This window comes from Malaya genurostris, chromosome 2 (genome assembly GCF_030247185.1).
Source record: "Malaya genurostris strain Urasoe2022 chromosome 2, Malgen_1.1, whole genome shotgun sequence".
Classification (NCBI taxonomy): Eukaryota; Metazoa; Arthropoda; class Insecta; order Diptera; family Culicidae; genus Malaya; species Malaya genurostris.
In genome coordinates, this window is record NC_080571.1 from 214,299,856 (window position 1) to 214,320,490 (window position 20,635).

Here is a 20,635-nt window from a genome sequence, read left to right on the forward strand (position 1 = left end):
ACTATTTGTCCTACCACGGGTTGGGAGGACGGATGTTAGTTTTTGCGCCGGGTACACGTTTCGTCTGAGCTTTAGTCGCGGTGTCGAGAATCAAGCCGGCCAAAAACGTGTACTCTTCATCCGGAGGAAGTTCTTGTGTTGTTTCTAGTTTCTCAGATATCGAATTTGCGTAGCATTTCCAATCAGTATTTCGTGTAAGGTCATACGAAACATTGATTGTCTCCGATGGTCCTAATCCGCAGACGATTGAAAGTACGATAGGTAGATGATCGCTACCGTGGGGATCAGGGATCACCTTCCACTTGTAATCCAACCGTAGCGATGTTGAGAAACCCAATCCCGTACCGTGTGTGTTAAAGTCTCCTAAAACCAACGTCGGTGCGGGAAGGAGCTCTATGATATCACTGAGCCGCCGATGCCCAACCGAGGCTTTTGGGGGAATATAGATGGAAGCAATGCAAAGGTCCTTGCCTTTGATTGTAACCTGACATGCGACAACTTCAATACCTGGTATCGATGGGAGGTTAATTCGATAGAAAAAATAGCACTTTTTGATCCCCAAAAGTACTCCTCCATAGGAATCATCTCAATCCAGACGAATAATGATTTTTGTTTTAGACTTTGTTAAGACGTAAAGCCGCCTTGAGCTAGTTTTAATATGATCAGTATCTAACGGGGAAACAGATTGGAAAACCGACATGCGAACACAATGATGTAATGAAAACCGCGAAAATGTTACCGCAGAGACGGGACTCGAACCCGTAGCTAACTCCTAACCGGGGAAATTGTTTTACCAATTAAACTACCCTGCATATGAAAACACATGAAGAGAAAGTCCAATTGATTGGACGAAACTAAGCATGCTTCGCTCTACTTAGCCACTACGGTATTCACTTACAGTCCCGTATCGACGGAAACAAATTCAACAGAAACACATACAATGATCACGAGTCTATTTCTACCCATCTGTTCTTGCCGCACGATACTGATTTGAGACTTTTGTTTTTTGTCTATTTCGCTATCTACGGGATAACACACGATAGTTTCATCCATCGATTTAATGGATCTCCACTAGTGTGTGGTAGCAGCAGTGACGATTGTGTGATCTCAAACACAATGGTAAAGGTAGACAAACCTTTTATTGTCCTTCAACGATTTTTGTTTTAGACTTTGTTAAGACGTAAAGCCGCCTTGAGCTAGTTTTAATATGATCAGTATCTAACGGGGAAACAGATTGGAAAACCGACATGCGAACACAATGATGTAATGAAAACCGCGAAAATGTTACCGCAGAGACGGGACTCGAACCCGTAGCTAACTCCTAACCGGGGAAATTGTTTTACCAATTAAACTACCCTGCATATGAAAACACATGAAGAGAAAGTCCAATTGATTGGACGAAACTAAGCATGCTTCGCTCTACTTAGCCACTACGGTATTCACTTACAGTCCCGTATCGACGGAAACAAATTCAACAGAAACACATACAATGATCACGAGTCTATTTCTACCCATCTGTTCTTGCCGCACGATACTGATTTGAGACTTTTGTTTTTTGTCTATTTCGCTATCTATCTATGTATGTGTTTCTGTTGAATTTGTTTCCGTCGATACGGGACTGTAAGTGAATACCGTAGTGGCTAAGTAGACGAATAATGTTAAAATCGTGGAAGTTTAAGGGTATTTCCGAAGTTAGTCAAGTTTCGCACAATGCAAATGCGTCACATTTCTGATTATTTACTAGAAATTTGAAAGGATCTATTTTTGGGATGACACTTCTACAATTCCACTGTATAACAGTGATTATATCCGTGACCTCGGTGGGTGATACGATCGCTGAAAGAAGGGGCCGTTTTGCAGTCAACTGCTTCAATAAATAATATAAATATGAATAATCAATAAAAGCCATTAATAAACTTTTAAGAGGCTCTGAAATATTCAAGGCAGTTATGATCCAGTCCACGATATCAGAGAATTTAACAAACCCAGTATCTGGTAAATTTTCTGACTGATCTTTAGGGACTTTCGGGGGTTTTGAAGTCCCAGGAAGTGATGGAAATTCTTGCTCGGAATTGAATTTTCCAAGGCCTGGAGCTTTTTTCTCCGGTTTTTTGCCATCACTTCCAGTTGTTTTAATTTTTTGAGACCCACCAGAAGATACCTCCGAACCCTTACTATGGAGCTTACTAGAAGATTTATTTCTTCTCTTTCTAAAGCTGTGAGGGACCGCCGAAGATGTACCTTCAAGGGGATCACCAGCATCGCTCTCGTCATCTGACAAACAAGCGAAAACATTCACTGGAGGCGTAGCACTCTTCAACATTTCAGCAAAGGAATGTTCGGAATGTTGCTTGAGTGAACGCCTCATCTTGTCTTTGCGCAGTTTGTACGCGGGGCATGCCGAGAGGTCATGCGGTCCTTCCTTACAGTAGAGACATTTTTCAATGTCTCCACTGCAGGAGTTATCCGCATGACCCCCACTCTTTATACACCGGGATTTTTTGCAACAATGGGATGCTGTATGTCACATTTGTTTGCAATTGGTGCAGTTCATGACCCGCGGCACAAAAAGGCGACCAGGTAAACGAACTCGGTCCAGGAGGACGTAATTAGGTAAAGCCGAGCCAGCGAAACTCACCCGATACGAGTCTGATGGGATATAGGACCTAGTCCCATCCTCAGCGGTCGATACTGAACGCAATTGCTTCTTAACATTTTTGAGTAGGGGGTTTTTAAAACCGCCTACCCCATGCCCAAGAACATCCCCGCAAGTCAGACTCGGATCGGTGATCACGCCGTCTATCTCGACTTCGCAAGCTGCTACGTATACGCGATACTCCCGCGTGAAAAGCTCACTTTGAACAATCTCATTAGCCTGTTTTGCACTGGCTAACAAGACCCTAAGTTTGTCCGGGCGCACTTTTTAAATTTTTTGTACAGTATTGTAGAGCGAGGTCAGGTCTTTTGAAAATCTGAGGAGGTTCAATTTTTTACCATTGGCTTTGGTCCGGATGTAAACCGCATACGGTCCGGCCGGGAGTGCAAGCCCATCGGGATAGCTTCTAATGCGAGATTTATTGCCATAGGAAGCATCCATTTGATCATCTGGGGGAAGGTCAGGCAATTTTATATCGCTTGTCATGTCACGGACTTGTGTCCGTGCGGTCAAAATCGGGGTGCAAATGAAGTAGTATCAATCAACAAGGGAAAAGAAAGTTTTACTTAGCTTAAGCTCCAAAAACGGTGAACGGCTGCCAAGACCCGGTCCGAAGCAATCGGTAAATATTCCTTCCAGTAGAGTTCAAAAAACCTTCTTGAGGAAAAAGCACTTTTTTCAGTCTCTTACTACACTGTCCTACGAAACGTTTCTCTTTTTATCACTATATACCTATTTATCACTGTTTTTAATGTATATGTAAACGATATATACGCTGCGCCCAGACTAATTAACAAAGTTCCTACGGTTCCAGAAAATCATCTATTTTTTTCGCCAAAATGCTGAGACCGGTCTTTCCGTGTAGACATTTCCTTTTTTTGTTGAACGGAATCTTTCCGGGTTTCGATCATTTTTTTGAAGTTTTAGCGAATTCTATCCTTTAATTATCTCAACATTTGTTTCGAAAGATAGATTTTAAAGATTGCTTGAAAACAGAACATCCTCGATACATGGCACCGGAAGCTCGAAAAATAGACGTCTTAAGAAAGTCCGAAAGCAAGTTTTTCCTCATAATTTGAGTTTTTTAAACTTCTGTCATAATATCTTGAAAACTATTTGGCTTCTTTAGCGCTAGCACTACAAGACTTGAACTGAAGATTCTTTTATCTTAAAAATAAGAGGCAAGTATGAATTCACCTGATTACAAAAATAAGCTAATTTTTTTTCAATTTTTACTTTTATTTCGTTTTGTGCAGAGTCTCAAGTCTCGTGAAAAGTTTTATGATTTTAGAGAATCAGAGCCACCGAAATCGTTTCATTCTCAGCGTATTTATCCCGATCCGACCTACCAGACTAACACCCTGGAAGACGATTAATGCGTGTCAGAATTTCGCCGTTTCGCCCACACTGCATATATCTAATAAAGCACATGGTTTGCGGTTCTGCGCATGCTCCGTCCAAATTGATATCTGTCAACGGGCACAGCTACCTTGAGGTTGTGCTGGGTCACTCGCGCTCTCACTGCCACGACCGAGACAGCACTATGGGAATTGGTTGGTTGGAAAAAACGGTACAGCAACTGGTGTACTACCGGAATCATTCTGAGTGCTACTAACTGTTGGAACTCAGTCAGCAGCAACTGTCAACCCAAGGCTATCTGTCAACGTCAGTGGTCGTAGTGCAGGTGTAAAAAATAGAGTAATTGAAATATAGAAACGACAATCTGGTTGTTCTAGCGCAAAATAGTAATCAGTATTTTCTAGTGTAGTTATTCCGGTCAACAAAGAAAACAATTGCAATTAGTGTCTGTGGCTGATTAGAATTTCGTTTTGGGTTCGCGTCAAAAATCCTGATCTGGCGATTACGTGTTTTTGTAAGATGTTTTAAATAACAGTGCTGAATGGGGACTAGAGTACTAGAGCTGATGCATGTAAACAACCGAAAAGAGCACGTAGAAACAGCATGAGTGGATTCGACTGAATTGTTATTTAAAAATAGAACGGTTCTGTTCGGTTTGAATGTTGCCGTAAACATCTCAACAAAGTTCCTACGGTTCCTTAATCGAAGCTGGTATGTGCTTATCACAACGTGTAAGTATTTTGATGCTACATCATTCGCGACTGTTGTTCTGATAAGAAACCGATATTTTTGGGTCAGCTATAGCGCACTCTGCACGGAACGTTTCAAATCCTGAAAAATAAATGTTTTCGTAGTAATTTTGATATCGATTAGATATTATTAACAGATAAATAAAAAAAACAAGCTAAATTCAGTTCAAGAGTCACTTCAAGAGCGAGCCAAATCGATTTTAGCTTCAACGTGTTTGAAATCGAGACTTGTCAGAAAATTATCAACACATTTAGAAGCTCGAGTGAAAAATTAGTAACAATTAGGTCACACCTGGATAGACTAGGGTGACTCTACCAATCATCTCATCAGTCGAGCAGCCACAATTTTTCACAGATATAGAGAAATATCTCAGAAAAATTTGTGTAACAAATGTACAATACGTTTGTTAGTGCAACGCGAAAATTCGAAGCTTCAATTTCCATGTTACCCTGAGAGACAAATCATTGAATAGAGATAGCACATATCTGTATACGCAATGGTGGAGCTGAGCTGATTAATGGCACCATAACTCAATAATGAAATAAAATTTTTAGATTACTATTATTTCGTAAAATTGATCTTCGATTTCAGATGAATTAGAAATTGTTGAATCCGCGGTATTTAAAACTTATATAACGATGAATAAAGCATTTTAGAGTGAAAAGTTCCTTAACGATGGAATCTTTAAAATATTTGGCATTCTATGAATATTATGATCTTCAAATTGGTTTTACAATACATTGACAATTTTATTTTATTCTGAGGAAAAAGCCCGCTTATAGTAAGTTGCTTGTGGTTCCGTATTGTGTAGGCATGACACTGTTTTGTTTTAAATATCAACATATTACAAAACCGAATAATACAGCTCTCCCTAGTCACCTAAACTAACCCAACCCAGCCTGCATGATAAGAGCCTGCAAAAAAATAAAAATACAAATATACTTGAGACATTAAAATTGTATTGTGATCTATGTACTGGGGAATACAAATATTGTCATTTAAATACTCAATAAAGAGAGATTTGTCACCTATTCTGTTATTCAAAATGCAGGAACAAAAATTATTCTCTATTTTCTACCGTTACTCGGTGACGGTTTGATGAAAGCTAGCATAACTCTTGTAAAACAAATTGAATACCGAATCATTGGTTATTTCTTATGTTTACTGAAAGTTTTTGGCGAAAAACATTACATGTCTGTGTGCGAGACACGACCGAGTACGAGAGCATTAAAAATGCATTTTTCAAACTCACTCATAAAAAACCTTTTTTAATCCACCTAGCTTTTTTCATATCATATTATCATATATAATACTGTGGTATTCTTCAAAGTAATTTTCTTCGATTCTCGAATAAAACCATACAGATTGTTTGTGCATCAGCTTGTATAACCGACAGAATGAAAAAGTGCTCAGATCGGTTAGGCAATCCATGAGAAAACGAAAAGAGTTTCACTATCGCAGGTACTTCTGGGACCGGAACCCGAGAATTCTGGAACCGGAAGTACGATTCGGATGAAATTCAGGAATTCCATACCACAGGACCTTTCATTTGAACCTGTTTGTCAAAATTGGTCAAACTATCGCTGAGAGAAGTGAGTGAGAACCATTTTGGAATATATGACGACTATTTCCGATATCAGAAACTGGGAACCAGAACAGCCGGAGTTGGTTTGTTTGGCTTGTAAAATGACTACTCTACATCGCGCAATCTAAGATAACGTTCCCACGCATCAAATACCACCCTTTTCGGAACACTTTAAAAACCATGCAGAACTATACTCGCTCATCGAAATTAAACAGACAACCTAAAAGGTGACACTTTCCCAAACCCAAACCCAAACAAGGGTTGTGAGCATATATCACTTACCACTTGTAAACAACCTTCTTGACACACAAAATAAATACGGACATAAAACGCCACAAAATAAATACGGACATAAAACAGATGCAACAATGTCAAAACTACATAAAATGAAGGTTAACTTCGGAGCAAAACTGAACCGATTCTTCACAAACTCAGATTCAAATGAAAGGTGTTACGGTCCCATAGATCGCTATTGAATTTTATCCCGATCCGACTCCCGGTTCCGGAATAACAGGGTGATGTGCATCAAAAAATGAACAAAATTGTCACTCACTCTCAGAAATGGCGTGACCGATTTTCACAAACTTAAGTTTCGATCAGACTAACCAGTTTATCTGCCACAGACAAGTAATTTTTCGGCAGTTTATATTTGGTCTGGCAATGTGATTACACTATTTACAGTTAAATGACTGTAACAGTCAAGTTTGACTGCCGACAGTCAATACTTTGACAGTTGTTATGTTTGACTGTGGTAGACTTTTTGAGCATGTCTGTATTGTGATTAAATTGATCAAATAAATAAAACTGGTTACAGACCTAAATATAGGGAGTGGGATGTTTATATCAGTTTTTCTGCACAAAGTGATCACATTGGAAGAAAGTTTGTGGGGCAGAGAACTTTTCACGGAATATTGCATTATGATCAAATATCGATCTGGTCTCACAAACGGAAGTTCGTTGCGTTGCTACTTGATGTGTTGTGTTTCGAAGCAATTAAAGAAGGAATATAAATGTTCTCCGTTTTTTTTAAACCTTTTTTATAAATATCAAAAATAGGTATAGAAATCGCTCAAGAAATTTTTACGAGGTACGGAGACGCATGGTGGATTGGTTATTATTTTAGACAATTTCAAATAGTGAACTTTTCCACAGATTAAAAATTTGAAACCGAAGCTCTTCGATGTATCTAAAAATCATTCATTAACCAAATATGAAGTGAGTGTGTTTTTGTTAAAATGAAACGTTTATTTTGAATGAGAAAAAATAGTCGAAATAGTGACCATCTTTCTGGCAATTTGTGGATACCTCGAAAATCAGACATCCCATTTTCGACTTCTTCGTAGGAATTGAAAAGGTGCAAAGTCAATGCGTGGCTATTCGATAAAAACAAATGGCAGTCATTTCATTTAAATTCATATTTGTTTTCCTTACTTTTTTTTATCTCAGAATGATTTACATTTTAAGTGATTCTATAATAAAATATTTCATCTTTGTTACAGTACTTTGGTTGTTCTGTTTCTTATTTCCTATCTGTATCTTGGTGTTCACTGATTTAGTGTCATTTGATACAAATAGTACTCGGAAATAAATGAATGCGACGGTGAGTGAGAAGCTCCCAGTCAAGTGCTTTGATTGTATCCTTCCTGAACTTTGAAACTGATTTTGATTTGACTCTGCAGAATTTTTCTTCAAATGCAAGCATAATTCTAATGCTTTCCCCAAATCATCTCTTTCTAATACAAAATTCGACAATTTTTAAATGATTAAAATATACGATGTTGTTTGTTCTATGACTATGATGTATATTTGATATGTTTAGCTGATGTCATAACAACAACAAAAAAATTGAGATTCTTTCACATCATATGTTCATTATCTACACATTTGTGTCTTAACGCTCACATCATACGGGTATATCTTCTATTACTAAAAAATCCAGAGTGGCACCGAGTTCTAAGACGTGAAAAAATATGTTTCGCAATTGTTAAGTATTTTTTACGCAACAAATACATTTTCAATAAATTGTAAATGGAGTGGTAGATTAAAAAATCAAACGCAATGAAAATCCATAGAATCATCCTACCTCCGTAAATATGACAATTAAAGAGTTAAAATTTTGGGAAGGCTGTCTCCAGTCCAAGTTTTTTCAAATATGGTATAACGGTATGAATTCGCTTTGGGGCAGAGTTCAGATTTTGAAAGATCCACAATTTTATTACCAAACGCTTTGTAATCAATTCAATAATCGAACTAATGAACGAACGATAAGCTATTGGAATTTCGGTAAATATTTACAAAATCTAGAAAAAAATTTCTGTTACTGTTGTTACTGTGCATTTTCTGTTACTGTTCAGCATTTTTTAATTTGGAGTAGTTAATACTTTTTTCATTAATTCATTATTTAATTTTTCATAATTATTTCATCCAAGCACAAAACAAAACGTTCCAGTACTATGCTTTTGGAGATCCATTGCACTTTATCGTGAAGGAGGAGCTCGTAAAATTCAGTAGTAATTTCTATTAAGAATTCTACGAAATATGCGATCAGCTGCATTATTTCGACCGGAAGTGATGACATTGACAACGCGGTCCGGTGAGAAGTTAGTACAGTGGTTGAGAGATAGAACTGAGGTCCAATACTCGTTAATCGATTTCGATCGATCCAAGGCTCTTTGGATATGATGCTGCGGCTCTTTAGTTATATACACAAATATTGTTTATTTTACAAAAAAAGTACTTAAAATCGATCGAAATCGATTAACGAGTATTAGACTCCACTTCTATCTCTCAACCACGTGTACTAACTTTTCGCCGAACCGCGTTGTCAATGTCGTCATTTTCGGTCGAAATAATGAAGCTTATGGCATATTTCGTAGAATTCTAAATAGAAATTACTACTGAATTTTCCGAATTTCCCTTCACGATCTCCAGAAGCATAGTACAGGAACGTTTTGCTTTGTACTTGGATGAAATAAACAAGTTTTTGGTTGTCATAGAATCTGTGGCAGACAACTTCTGCACAACAGTTTCAGAAACAGTCAAATTTGTCTGTACAGTCATCAACTGTTTGTCTGTCGACTATGATCACACTGTGATTACATTGTCACAGATAATCTGCATACAGCCGATTTTGACTGCTTGCAGACAACTGCGAACCGATTACACTATGATACAGTCAAACTGCACAAGTTCGTGCAGATAAACTGGCTAATACATCGTCTTTCGGTTCCTGAATTACAAGGCAATGTTTGATAATCTATGAGAAAATGCGCATTCAATTTTCTCGGAAATTTCTTTACCAATTTTTACAAACTAAGATGCAAATGAGAGATCTTGAAATTCTTTAAAAAGTCCCCAAAAAGTTAATTCTGATCCGACTTCCGGTTCCGGAATTACAGTGCAAAATGTAACTTTGGTAGGATCGAACTTGTTAGTTTCCAATTCACTATCTTTACGTTTCCTCTTAAGCTCGTCAGTGCAGAGTAGTTCGAATTGAACTGCTTACTACAAAATAAGACGAAACGTAAAATTAGTTATGTGCCCTAGCACAAAATCGGCCCCATCAAAAACCACTGTTTATCGCTAGTATAGTGAATTTAATCGTGGTCGTAGTTCGGTCACCGACGAATTTCGTGAAGATCGTCCAAAATCAGTTGTTTTGTCAGAAACCATCGATGCTGTGCTTGAACTGATAATGCAAGATCGTCATGTCACATATCGTTAGATAGAGGCATCCTTGGACATTAGTTCCACATGCGTGCACTTCATATTGCATGAACACCTGGCCGTAAAAAAAGTTCGTTTTCGTTCAATCCCGCACAGTTTGAAAATCGTTCAAAAAGAGGCTGATGTCGATTGGTGCAAGGAAATGATAAAAAATACGATCGCGGTGCATCACCCGACGTATGTAACATCGAAACAGGCGCCGGAAAAAACAGCAATCGACTGTGTGGGTGTTCTAAGACAAACCAATTCCAACAAAAACTGTTCGCGCACGAAACACTTCGAAGCAAATGTTTTTTCGAAAGAACGGGTCAAGTGGCAACTGTTCCGCTGGAGCAACGTAAGATAGTCAGTTCTGAAGGGTACACAACCATTCGTTCAACCGAAGTCTTTGGAGAAATTCGCAAAACGAACAAGAGAAGACGAATCATCCTCCATCATGACAATGTGAGCTCTCACACATCAGCTCAAACCAGCACCTTTTTGATGCTATTTTCAATTAAAATATTTGTTCTTCGCTGTTCCCGAAATATAAGTAGTGGGTCTCGTAAAACTATGTGTTATCACAACCGATGAATTCGGTTGTGTTTTGAAAACGTTGTAGATTTTTGTTCTCTTTTAGTTCTTCCGTCTACGCATCTCTCCGGACAGTACCAGCCTAGATGCCGTGTGGAATCCGGAGAAAAAAAATATAGAACAGATCCACTGGTTTCCTGCTTCCATGTCGTAAAAGACGACAATTTCAGGAGTTTCTTTTTCCGTACAGTTATCAGATATTTTCAATGTTTCACTTCTGATTACTCTATTTTACTAAATTATCTCTTCATTACAAAATCTAGAAAAAAATTTCTGTTACTGTTGTTACTGTGCATTTTCTGTTACTGTTCAGCATTTTTTAATTTGGAGTAGTTAATACTTTTTTCATTAATTCATTATTTAATTTTTCATAATTATTTCATCCAAGCACAAAACAAAACGTTCCAGTACTATGCTTTTGGAGATCCATTGCACTTTATCGTGAAGGAGGAGCTCGTAAAATTCAGTAGTAATTTCTATTAAGAATTCTACGAAATATGCGATCAGCTGCATTATTTCGACCGGAAGTGATGACATTGACAACGCGGTCCGGTGAGAAGTTAGTACAGTGGTTGAGAGATAGAACTGAGGTCCAATACTCGTTAATCGATTTCGATCGATCCAAGGCTCTTTGGATATGATGCTGCGGCTCTTTAGTTATATACACAAATATTGTTTATTTTACAAAAAAAGTACTTAAAATCGATCGAAATCGATTAACGAGTATTAGACTCCACTTCTATCTCTCAACCACGTGTACTAACTTTTCGCCGAACCGCGTTGTCAATGTCGTCATTTTCGGTCGAAATAATGAAGCTTATGGCATATTTCGTAGAATTCTAAATAGAAATTACTACTGAATTTTCCGAATTTCCCTTCACGATCTCCAGAAGCATAGTACAGGAACGTTTTGCTTTGTACTTGGATGAAATAAACAAGTTTTTGGTTGTCATAGAATCTGTGGCAGACAACTTCTGCACAACAGTTTCAGAAACAGTCAAATTTGTCTGTACAGTCATCAACTGTTTGTCTGTCGACTATGATCACACTGTGATTACATTGTCACAGATAATCTGCATACAGCCGATTTTGACTGCTTGCAGACAACTGCGAACCGATTACACTATGATACAGTCAAACTGCACAAGTTCGTGCAGATAAACTGGCTAATACATCGTCTTTCGGTTCCTGAATTACAAGGCAATGTTTGATAATCTATGAGAAAATGCGCATTCAATTTTCTCGGAAATTTCTTTACCAATTTTTACAAACTAAGATGCAAATGAGAGATCTTGAAATTCTTTAAAAAGTCCCCAAAAAGTTAATTCTGATCCGACTTCCGGTTCCGGAATTACAGTGCAAAATGTAACTTTGGTAGGATCGAACTTGTTAGTTTCCAATTCACTATCTTTACGTTTCCTCTTAAGCTCGTCAGTGCAGAGTAGTTCGAATTGAACTGCTTACTACAAAATAAGACGAAACGTAAAATTAGTTATGTGCCCTAGCACAAAATCGGCCCCATCAAAAACCACTGTTTATCGCTAGTATAGTGAATTTAATCGTGGTCGTAGTTCGGTCACCGACGAATTTCGTGAAGATCGTCCAAAATCAGTTGTTTTGTCAGAAACCATCGATGCTGTGCTTGAACTGATAATGCAAGATCGTCATGTCACATATCGTTAGATAGAGGCATCCTTGGACATTAGTTCCACATGCGTGCACTTCATATTGCATGAACACCTGGCCGTAAAAAAAGTTCGTTTTCGTTCAATCCCGCACAGTTTGAAAATCGTTCAAAAAGAGGCTGATGTCGATTGGTGCAAGGAAATGATAAAAAATACGATCGCGGTGCATCACCCGACGTATGTAACATCGAAACAGGCGCCGGAAAAAACAGCAATCGACTGTGTGGGTGTTCTAAGACAAACCAATTCCAACAAAAACTGTTCGCGCACGAAACACTTCGAAGCAAATGTTTTTTCGAAAGAACGGGTCAAGTGGCAACTGTTCCGCTGGAGCAACGTAAGATAGTCAGTTCTGAAGGGTACACAACCATTCGTTCAACCGAAGTCTTTGGAGAAATTCGCAAAACGAACAAGAGAAGACGAATCATCCTCCATCATGACAATGTGAGCTCTCACACATCAGCTCAAACCAGCACCTTTTTGATGCTATTTTCAATTAAAATATTTGTTCTTCGCTGTTCCCGAAATATAAGTAGTGGGTCTCGTAAAACTATGTGTTATCACAACCGATGAATTCGGTTGTGTTTTGAAAACGTTGTAGATTTTTGTTCTCTTTTAGTTCTTCCGTCTACGCATCTCTCCGGACAGTACCAGCCTAGATGCCGTGTGGAATCCGGAGAAAAAAAATATAGAACAGATCCACTGGTTTCCTGCTTCCATGTCGTAAAAGACGACAATTTCAGGAGTTTCTTTTTCCGTACAGTTATCAGATATTTTCAATGTTTCACTTCTGATTACTCTATTTTACTAAATTATCTCTTCATTACAAAATCTAGAAAAAAATTTCTGTTACTGTTGTTACTGTGCATTTTCTGTTACTGTTCAGCATTTTTTAATTTGGAGTAGTTAATACTTTTTTCATTAATTCATTATTTAATTTTTCATAATTATTTCATCCAAGCACAAAACAAAACGTTCCAGTACTATGCTTTTGGAGATCCATTGCACTTTATCGTGAAGGAGGAGCTCGTAAAATTCAGTAGTAATTTCTATTAAGAATTCTACGAAATATGCGATCAGCTGCATTATTTCGACCGGAAGTGATGACATTGACAACGCGGTCCGGTGAGAAGTTAGTACAGTGGTTGAGAGATAGAACTGAGGTCCAATACTCGTTAATCGATTTCGATCGATCCAAGGCTCTTTGGATATGATGCTGCGGCTCTTTAGTTATATACACAAATATTGTTTATTTTACAAAAAAAGTACTTAAAATCGATCGAAATCGATTAACGAGTATTAGACTCCACTTCTATCTCTCAACCACGTGTACTAACTTTTCGCCGAACCGCGTTGTCAATGTCGTCATTTTCGGTCGAAATAATGAAGCTTATGGCATATTTCGTAGAATTCTAAATAGAAATTACTACTGAATTTTCCGAATTTCCCTTCACGATCTCCAGAAGCATAGTACAGGAACGTTTTGCTTTGTACTTGGATGAAATAAACAAGTTTTTGGTTGTCATAGAATCTGTGGCAGACAACTTCTGCACAACAGTTTCAGAAACAGTCAAATTTGTCTGTACAGTCATCAACTGTTTGTCTGTCGACTATGATCACACTGTGATTACATTGTCACAGATAATCTGCATACAGCCGATTTTGACTGCTTGCAGACAACTGCGAACCGATTACACTATGATACAGTCAAACTGCACAAGTTCGTGCAGATAAACTGGCTAATACATCGTCTTTCGGTTCCTGAATTACAAGGCAATGTTTGATAATCTATGAGAAAATGCGCATTCAATTTTCTCGGAAATTTCTTTACCAATTTTTACAAACTAAGATGCAAATGAGAGATCTTGAAATTCTTTAAAAAGTCCCCAAAAAGTTAATTCTGATCCGACTTCCGGTTCCGGAATTACAGTGCAAAATGTAACTTTGGTAGGATCGAACTTGTTAGTTTCCAATTCACTATCTTTACGTTTCCTCTTAAGCTCGTCAGTGCAGAGTAGTTCGAATTGAACTGCTTACTACAAAATAAGACGAAACGTAAAATTAGTTATGTGCCCTAGCACAAAATCGGCCCCATCAAAAACCACTGTTTATCGCTAGTATAGTGAATTTAATCGTGGTCGTAGTTCGGTCACCGACGAATTTCGTGAAGATCGTCCAAAATCAGTTGTTTTGTCAGAAACCATCGATGCTGTGCTTGAACTGATAATGCAAGATCGTCATGTCACATATCGTTAGATAGAGGCATCCTTGGACATTAGTTCCACATGCGTGCACTTCATATTGCATGAACACCTGGCCGTAAAAAAAGTTCGTTTTCGTTCAATCCCGCACAGTTTGAAAATCGTTCAAAAAGAGGCTGATGTCGATTGGTGCAAGGAAATGATAAAAAATACGATCGCGGTGCATCACCCGACGTATGTAACATCGAAACAGGCGCCGGAAAAAACAGCAATCGACTGTGTGGGTGTTCTAAGACAAACCAATTCCAACAAAAACTGTTCGCGCACGAAACACTTCGAAGCAAATGTTTTTTCGAAAGAACGGGTCAAGTGGCAACTGTTCCGCTGGAGCAACGTAAGATAGTCAGTTCTGAAGGGTACACAACCATTCGTTCAACCGAAGTCTTTGGAGAAATTCGCAAAACGAACAAGAGAAGACGAATCATCCTCCATCATGACAATGTGAGCTCTCACACATCAGCTCAAACCAGCACCTTTTTGATGCTATTTTCAATTAAAATATTTGTTCTTCGCTGTTCCCGAAATATAAGTAGTGGGTCTCGTAAAACTATGTGTTATCACAACCGATGAATTCGGTTGTGTTTTGAAAACGTTGTAGATTTTTGTTCTCTTTTAGTTCTTCCGTCTACGCATCTCTCCGGACAGTACCAGCCTAGATGCCGTGTGGAATCCGGAGAAAAAAAATATAGAACAGATCCACTGGTTTCCTGCTTCCATGTCGTAAAAGACGACAATTTCAGGAGTTTCTTTTTCCGTACAGTTATCAGATATTTTCAATGTTTCACTTCTGATTACTCTATTTTACTAAATTATCTCTTCATTCAACCTATCAATTTTCGTCTAACTGAGGAGAAAAGTTTTATTTGGAATGTTTTCTTTTTCCATGTTATTGATTGTCTTTCAGGGTTATAAATTGAATCATAAAAATCAACTGTTGCGCAAATCTTTTAATATTACAAAGCTAATGACAGAGATAACATGTATCGGTATATTGAATACATAGAAAAAAAACGTGCTTAATCCACCTAGCAGTAATATGATATCTTTTTTTTATCAATTCACATGTGTTTTTTGCATTAATATTCTTCGGTGTTTCAGTTTTCATGACATTATTTTAATGAGCGTCGTTTTAAGCGGCAATTTGAGATTTTATTCACTCATTACTCTGTAACGTCGAAACTGCAAATCGGATCGAATTTGAATCTAACAGTGTGACAATCGATTCCATGAGATGTCGAAATAAGTTCCACTTTAGAGTTTACGGTTATTTACGATACTTCCAGATCCGGTATTCAGGAACCAGCATAGCCCAAACCGATTCGTAAGCCATGAATTGACTTGCCGAATAAATTGCAATAGTTTTTAGTCCAACTTTAATGCTTTTAGGGATTGTCATCTTCTATACCGGTTTGAAGTTAAAAAAAATCATCTTCCTGTAATTCCAGAATGGGAAGTCAGAATTGGATCAAATATCACTAAATCTGAAATAAGTTTATTTGGTTATTGACTTTCCAAATCTGCTAACCCGATAAACCTCCTAAACTGCCTTGTAAAGGCCAGAGGGTGTCCTCTGCGGGGATCAACAAAGTTACAACACGGGGAAGTGCTTCACAGAAACCGAAGCAAAAGGCTCCTGGTCTGGTAAACTTAAGATCAGACCAAGAATTTCCATCACTTCCTGGTACAACAAAAACCCCCAGTACCCCCAAAATTCAACTAGAGAATCAATCAAGTGCTGGACTACTGAAATTCTCTGATATTGTGGACTGGATTTTCAGAACTTTCAATATCACTGATCCTCTTAAAAGTATGATGATGACATTTATGCCAACAATTAGAATATTTTTGAAGCAGTTGACTGCTACATGGCCCCTCCTTTCAGTGATTGTATCCTTCGATGGCTAACTCATCGAACGGGGTTGAGGATTCAATCACTGTCTTACAGTGGAATTGCAGAAGTATTATCCCGAAAGTTGATTCCTTCAAAATTTTAATAAATAGTGTGAAATGTGACGCGTTTGCATTATGTGAAACCTGGTTGACTTCAAATATTTCCCTCAACTTCCACGACTTTAACATTATTCGCTTGGATCGAGATTACCCCTACGGAGGAGTACTTTTAGGGATAAAAAAGTGCTATTCTTTCTATCGAATTAACCTCCCCTCGATACCAGGTATTGAAGTGGTCGCATGTCATATCACAATCAAAGGCAAGGACCTTTGCATTGCTTCCATTTACATTCCCCCAAGAGTCTCGGTTGGGTTCCAATGGCTCAGCGATATCATGCAACTCCTTCCTGCGCCGACGTTAGTTTTAGGAGACTTTAACTCTCACGGTACGGGATGGGGTTCTCTTCACGATGACAACAGATCAACCGCGATCTATGATATTTGCGATAACTTCAATATGACTATTCTGAACACGGGAGAAATGACACGGATTCCTCCACCACCAGCAAGACCAAGTGCGCTGGATTTATCCTTTTGCTCGACCTCGTTGCGGCTAGATTGCAAGTGGAAGACAATCCCTGATCCCCACTGTAGCGATCAGCGTAATTTCAGTCGCCAGAGGATTGAGACCATTGGAGACAATCAATGTTTCGTATGACCTCACACGAAATATTGATTGGAAATGCTACGCAATCTTGATATCTGAGAAACTAGGAACAACACAAGAACTTCCCCCGGAGAAAGAGTACACGTTTTTGGCAGGCTTGATTCTCGATACTGCGATTCAAGCTCAGACGAAACGTGTACCCGGCGCGAAAACTAACATCCGTCCTCCCAACCCGAAGTGGGACAAAGAGTGCTCATCACTGAACGCGGAAAAATCTTTAGCATTCAAAAAGTTCAGAAAAAATGGAACATCTGAAAATTATCGGAATTACGCAGCACTAGACAAGCAAATGAAGAACTTAGTTAAAGCAAAAAAACTAGGTTACTGGCGACGGTTTGTTGACGGATTAACAAAAGAAACATCGATGAGCACTCTTTGGAACACTGCTCGACGAATGCGCAACCAAAACAAGTCGAACGAAAGCGAAGAATATTCTAACAGCTGGATATTCGATTTCGCAAAAAAAGTATGCCCCGATTCTGTTCCGGAACAGAAGATCTCCCGCGTCGCGACATCGAATACAAACGAAACACCGTTTTCGATGGTAGAGCTCTCACTTGCGCTCCTGTCGTGTAACAATAAAACCCCGGGGCTAGACAGAATTAAATTCAACTTGTTGAAAAATCTGCCTGACACCGCCAAAAGACGCTTGCTGAATTTATTCAACGAGTTTCTAGAGGGTAATATTGTCCCACACGACTGGAGACAAGTGAGAGTGATCGCCATTCAAAAACCAGCCTCCGATCACAATTCGTATAGGCCGATTGCTATGCTTTCCTGCATCCGGAAATTGTTCGAAAAAAAGATTCTCTTTCGTCTTGACAATTGGGTGGAGACTAATGGCTTGCTTTCAGATAAACAATTTGGCTTCCGCAAGGGCAAAGGAACGAACGATTGTCTTGCGTTGCTCTCAACAGAAATTCAAATGGCATTTGCTCGTAAAGAACAAATGGCATCAGTTTTCCTAGATATCAAGGGGGCTTTTGACTCAGTTTCTATAAATATCATGTCTGAGAAGTTGCATCAGCATGGTCTTTCGCCAGTTTTGAATAACTTTTTGTTTAATCTATTGTCCGAGAAACACATGTATTTCGCGCATGGTGATTTGTCGACAATACGATTCAGTTACATGGGTCTTCCTCAGGGCTCATGCTTAAGCCCCCTTTTATACAATTTTTACGTGAACAACATTGATGAATGTATCAACACACCTTGCACGCTAAGGCAACTTGCCGACGACAGCGTTGTGTCTATTATAGGACCCAAAGCTGCCGATCTCCAAGGAGCATTACAACATACCCTCGACAACTTGTCAACATGGGCTCTTCAAATGGGTATTGATTTCTCTACGGAGAAAACTGAGCTGGTTGTATTTTCAAGGAAGCGAGAACCAGAACAACTACAACTTCAATTAAGGGGTGAAACCATTGCTCAGGTCTTCACATTTAAATATCTCGGGGTCTGGTTCGATTCCAAAGGCACCTGGGGATGTCATGTTAGGTATCTGAAACAAAAATGCCAACAGAGAATCAACTTTCTTCGTACAATAACTGGTTCATGGTGGGGTGCCCACCCAGGAGACCTGATCAGGCTATACCAAACAACGATATTGTCCGTAATGGAATATGGATGCTTCTGTTTCCGATCCGCCGCGAACACCCATTTCATTAAACTGGAAAGAATTCAGTATCGTTGTTTGCGTATTGCCCTAGGTTGCATGCAGTCGACTCATACGATGAGTCTCGAAGTTCTGGCGGGCGTCTTACCGTTGAAAAACCGATTCTGGGATCTCTCATATCGATTGTTAATCCGATGCGATATCTTGAATCCGATGGTGAGTGAAAACTTCGAAAGGCTTGTCGAGCTTAATTCTCAAACCCGTTTTATGTCCTTGTATTTTGATTACATGGCTCAGAATATTAATCCTTCTTCGCTTGCTTCCAACCGTGCTCATTTCTTGGATACTTCTGATTCTACTGTGTTTTTTGACACATCCATGAGAGAAGAGATTCGTGGAATTCCGGATCACATGCGCCCTCAAGTGACCCCTAATATTTTTACAATAAGTTTAGAGCAGTCAACTGTGAAAAGATGTTCTACACTGACGGATCAAATCTCAACGGGTCCACGGGCTTCGGTATCTTCAACAAAAACATCACCGCTTCATACAAACTCAGTGATCCTGCTTCAGTTTACGTCGCAGAATTAGCTGCTATTCAGTATACCCTTGGGATCATTGAAACCTCGCCCGAAGACCATTACTTTATTGTCACGGACAGTTTAAGTTCAATAGAGGCTCTCCGGGCAATGAAGCCAGAAAAGCATCCCCCATATTTCCTGGGGAAAATACGGGAACACTTGAGAGCTTTATCTCGACGGTCTTATCAAATTTCCTTAGTCTGGGTCCCTTCGCATTGCTCTATTCCGGGCAACGAAAAGGCAGACTCATTGGCCAAGGCGGGCGCATTAGATGGTGAAATTTACGAAAGACCAATTTGCTTCAACGAATTTTTCAGTATATCTCGTCGAAGGACTCTCGAAAGTTGGCAAACTTCATGGAGTAATGGGGAGCTGGGACGATGGTTACACTCCATTATCCCGAAGGTATCGACGAAACCTTGGTTCAGAGGGATGAATGTGGGTCGTGATTTCATTCGTGTGATGTCCCGGCTCATGTCTAATCACCACATCTTGAATGCACACCTCCGGCGTATCGGCCTCGTGGAGAGCGGTCTCTGCACTTGCGGTAAGGGTTATCACGACATTGAACATATTGTCTGGGCATGTACCGAGTATTGTGGCACCAGATCGCAGCTAATGGACTCCCTTCGGGCCCGAGGTATATCACCCGGGGTTCCAGCACGAGACGTTTTGGCCCATCGAGACCTTCCCTATATGTCACTCTTGTACCAATTCATAAAAAACATCAACTTACAAGTCTGATCTGTGTTCTGCTATCCTCCGATGATATTTCAATTCAAGCTCGATTCTAACATCCGCTCGCAACTCCTCATCCAACATCTGTTCACCATCTTCTTCGGAACTAACAAGATCTTGTGCTGACACTAATTTTTTTTGCTCTCCCTTCTCTCGTCTCTTCACTATCTCGACGTGAACTAATTAGATCTTTTCGCTGACCTAAATAATTTCGCTTTCTAACCCCTTTTTCAACAACATTTATTTCTCTCTGTTTCACTCCTTCTTTTCCGCAAAATTCACCACCCCGGAGGGCCGAGTCGACGATCAACATGCGGGCCACCCGCCGGGTTCTTGTTGCCCGGGGGTGTTTCCCGCGGACCCACACGAAGAATGAAACCACCATCGATGCATACCATCGTCACCAGGCACCAACGTCACCAACCGAACAGCCTCCACCAATGACTAGTTGGAAAATATGGTCATGAAAGTGAAGATTCTAATTTA

The 20,635-nt window shown here is 39.3% G+C and overlaps 1 protein-coding gene across 2 annotated transcripts in view; it reads left to right on the forward strand.

The window, feature by feature from the left end:
* The first annotated feature begins 4,303 nt into the window (after window positions 1-4,303).
* LOC131427486 (facilitated trehalose transporter Tret1-like) overlaps window positions 4,304-20,635 on the forward strand; it is a 148,405-nt gene continuing 132,073 nt past the window's right edge. Inside the window, exon 1 of one of the 2 annotated variants that reach the window (XM_058590718.1) lies at window positions 4,304-4,746. The gene's annotated coding sequence lies outside the window, so the exon portion shown is untranslated. The remainder of the gene's footprint in view (window positions 4,747-20,635) is intronic. The other variant, XM_058590719.1, reaches the window with a different exon arrangement.